The sequence below is a fragment of the Anoplophora glabripennis genome, unplaced genomic scaffold (assembly GCF_000390285.2).
Source record: "Anoplophora glabripennis isolate ALB-LARVAE unplaced genomic scaffold, Agla_2.0 scaffold730, whole genome shotgun sequence".
NCBI lineage: Eukaryota > Metazoa > Arthropoda > Insecta > Coleoptera > Cerambycidae > Anoplophora > Anoplophora glabripennis.
In genome coordinates, this window is record NW_019416817.1 from 202,349 (window position 1) to 206,668 (window position 4,320).

General features: G+C 35.2%; 1 long non-coding RNA gene across 1 annotated transcript; it reads right to left on the reverse strand.

Moving 5' to 3' along the window:
• Window positions 1-2,718: 2,718 nt before the first annotated feature.
• LOC108913906 lies at window positions 2,719-3,237 on the reverse strand. Its single transcript, XR_002763101.1, has 2 exons — window positions 2,983-3,237; window positions 2,719-2,887 (listed from the first exon to the last, which is right to left on the reverse strand). It is a non-coding gene; the product is annotated as an uncharacterized LOC108913906 (long non-coding RNA).
• Between the last annotated feature and the right edge of the window lie 1,083 nt (window positions 3,238-4,320).

A 4,320-nucleotide genomic window follows, 5' to 3' on the forward strand; every position in this document is an offset into this window, starting at 1 on the left:
TTTTTTGACATTTTCCTTGTGTACATTTGCATATTTGCTAGTATAAAATACAAGGCTATCGTTGTTCACATTGTAGGTGTGGATTTAATTTGATTATACTTCTTTCCAATGCTCAAAATATTATTTTAAAAATAATTTCTCGAAGTATTTACAAACTGTTACTTTTAATTTTAAAGCTTTACATTATCCTCACTATTTCACCTTATTTTAGGTAATATTTTAGCGTTTTACAAAAAAAATGCCCTGGTAAATCGGTGTTTGGGCTACGGATTTGGGTTCAGTATCAAAAAATACACAAAATCTATGTACTCATGTCTCTGGTACAGAACTTTTTTATGGGAGTGTGTTAGACTATATCCACCTGGTGTACAGGGTGAACATTAAATACGTACACAAATATACAGAGTATTTCGCATAAGAACCGACACAGAGCAGAGGCATATAGGGGAACCTAAAATATGGTGATTTAATGCAACTTACCATTATACTAAACTGCACCCCTGAGAAGTTATAGTCCTTGAAAGTGGGGTTTGAAATTTCGAAAAAAATCAATGTCTCAGTTATACTTGAAGTTATAAAAAACAAATTTGGTACACGTTGTGAGTGTACCAAGAGCATTAATCGACAGTAAGTAGAATTCAATTGAAGCATTTTAAAGGGTTGATAAGGGATGATGCACCATTAAAATGTGACAGAATTTTTTAACCCATTAGCGGACTTAAAAAATGATTATTTTATGGGGAATTTAATTCTAAAACTTTTCTTACTCTTGTGTTAATTTTCAAAAAACTTTGTCATTTTAAATAAAAACATGAATAGCTAATAATACGTAGGTACTGCAGCTGCGCTATTTAAAATCATCGAAAATTCAAAAGTTGGCTATGATCGTCAAACTTGACGATCAGGAATAAAAGTCATTTAATTTTGGTAATTGTTTGCTGAGTCTTTTGAAAATGGTCGAGAAGTTTTCATTTAGCGAACAAGTTGACATGCTATTAGTATTAGGTTTCTTTGAAGGAAACTACAGAAGAAGTGCCATATTAGACGGTTTTGATTTTTTTTTATTGGCACCATCTGATGCATTATTCTGTCAAACTGGCTATTCACACATTGAGTGCCATTATGGACGGGCACATCGACCTAACTATGCTAACAGAAGCCTCTTCGCTGGATATGTAAACGTCAATTGCATTAGCTACCGCAGCAGTTAATATACGGAGACAAGACTAAACATAAACTTTTAGTGAGTGTACTTAGTTTGTACCAGCGTTTATCCCATTACTGTATTTGCAATACAGGGCATGTTTTCAACAGCGGCGTATCATATTAAATAATACTACGTCAACAAGGCTTGATGGCGGTAAACACTCATAAGCATTAAATTTTCATGATGTTCCATGATATGCGACATGTGTGCAAACACACACCATATCCACAACCGGAGAAGTGTTTGTTTGAATTACACGAATCGTGTTTGGGTAGGGAGGTGGGGATTTAGGTAAATATGTACGTAATGACAATTTACGGCCTTAAGACACAGATTTTTCTGCCAGTACTGTGATAGTTGAACTAGATTTTATTTCTACTTAGAAGAAATTTTGTCTGTCATAATATAAATATAATTTTATCAATGTTTTGTATATAGAATTTAAATATTAAATGCTCGCTTTCATAGTAGATTAGCAGGTTGGGTAGCAGGTATTGAAGGTTTAGGCATTGAGCAGCACTGACTATTTAAGAATGTAAAAATAATAACTTTGTGTGTTATATTACGGTGTCCAAAAAATAAGGTGAATTACTTATTTAAAATTCGCGAGTATATGAAAACATACAGTTATTTCTTTGTAGGTAGTAGTACTGTCCTTGATATTTGTGCAGAGTTTCAAGTCAATATTGTCAATTGTTGCAGAGCTACTTGTGTTTTTGTAAACATACGAAAGTTTATCGATTTTCACCATGTCTGATTTTGTTGAGCAAAGAATTTGCATTAAATTTTGTTTGCGGAATGAATATTATGTCGCGAAAACGTGTAGAATGTTACAATAAGCCTTTGTTGATGAGGTTATGTCGCCAAAAAATGTTTACAAGTGGTACAAAGACTTTAAAGAGGGCAGAAAAAGCGTTAAGGGCGAACAGCGTTCTGGACGACCATCAACGTCAATTGCTGAACAACACTTTAATCAAATCAAAGATCTTGTGCTTTTTGGAAAAATAGCATCCTGTTGACATCTGCGAACCAATGATTTCTGACTACCAAGACCTCATGAAACGCATCATTACTAGAGACGAGACTTGGATCTACGCTTACGACCAGGAAACAGGCGATCAATCGAATGAATATCGTACAAAAGGTGAACCAAGACCGCAAAAAAAGGCCAGTCACTCAAAAATCGAGGTCATGTTGACAGTTTTCTTTGATTATCATGGCGTAGTGCACTATGAACTTCTTCCTACCAGTCGCACTGTTAACAAAGAATATTATTTGAGTGTTATGTGTCGTTTGCGTGATGTTATTCGCCGCAAAAGGTCGGAATTATGGACAGACAACTCTTGGTTTTTGCATCATGATATTGAACCAACTCACACAGCATTGATAATTCCAGACTATTTTGCAAAATATTCAACTCATATCGATCCACAACCACCGTATTCGCCTGACTTAGCACCAAGTGACTTCTGACTATTCTCTACACTCAAAAGCCCACTCCGTGGACACCATTTGTTACAGGTTTATTTTATTGCGCCTAACTTATCATTTTTAAGATCATTCCCAAGAGGGGAGAGTAGATAGTGGGTTGCAAATGATTGGATTAGGGTAGTTTTGTTGGTTTTGTTCACATAGGTTTTCCTTGTTGTTGCCAACCAGTGGCCTCCCCGCAGGTGGTGCCTGGAACAAGTAAAAGTTAGAGGTACCGCGCCAGTACAATCGTGGTGGAAATAGACAAATCGCTTTGTTTAGGAAAGAAATTCCATATACTCAACATGAATAAATAACAGCCCATATTGTCAGAAATATGTAAATATAACCTTTTCTTTGGTCCCACTGTCAAAACGGTGTTAATCTATGGTTATTATCTGTCACAGATCCACAGAAACTATTGGTAATAATGTAGCACCATGTATCTCTCCTAAGATAAATGAGTTAGAAAGAGATAGAGGTTTAAGGTTGAAATAATACAATTTTCTATGGTTTAAAATTTGGTATTTCCAATTCTGTGATTTTTAAGGGTTTTTATGACTGGGTTTTTAGAGTCTATCTTTTNTGCAGCGGATAGTGGTCGATGCACTTCTTTACTATGAGTGCAACACCACCCCCGTTACGGTTTCTGTCATGTCTGTATATGTCATAGTCAGGGATGGAGGTACGGGATGCCTCGCTGAGGTAGGTCTCCTGGACAGCCATAACGTCTATGTTTAGACGGTTCAAGATGTCCACGAGTTCCGTTTTTTTGGCCCGGAACCCGTCAAGGTTCCAGGACGAAATTCTCAGCGAGGAGGGTTGGGAAATAGACAAATCGCTTTGTTTAAGAAAGAAATTCCATATACTCAACATGAATAAATAACAGCCCATATTGTCAGAGATATGTAAATATAACCTTTTCTTTGGTCCCACTATCAAAACTGTGTTAATCTATGGTTATTATCTGTCACAGATCCACAGAAACTATTGGTAATAATGTAGCACCATATATCCCTCCTAAGATAAATGAGTTAGAAGGAGATAGAGGTTTGAGTTTGAAATAATACAATTTTCTATGGTTTAAAATTTGGTATTTCCAATTCTATGATTTTTAAGGGTTTTTATGACTGGGTTTTTTTGATACTCTATCTTTTGGGTGAGAGCACCATTTTGAACTAGAAAGACTTAAGTTCTTTAGCAAGCNATGGAATAATGGCGCGCGAGTTGTGTCCAAGCATTTGACGTGTACGCATCGCTGTGATTTCGATAATTAGACGTTTTATCATGGGCAAGTGTATTCTAAAACATTGTATAAATAGAAGTGATCGAGTTGGTGAAGAGAGGCGAAAAGTTTTCTTCTTTAGGTAAGTAAAAAAAGGAATATATAAAAGGTACGCCATTTTTCGGTTGACGTCACAAGTTTCCAGAGTTAGCTTTATAATTTTGTTGGCCCACATAGTGTAGTGATGAACGTGATATTGTTATTATAAAGAAAAGGAATGAATTACTGTAAAATATTTTTAGTAATTATTTACTTTATGTGAGTCTTAAATTTTTATGAAATTTTACTAATTCCCGTCATTTCGAGATAGCTGAAAATTAATTAAATATTTTTTTCAATTAAAAAAATCGCAAACAAA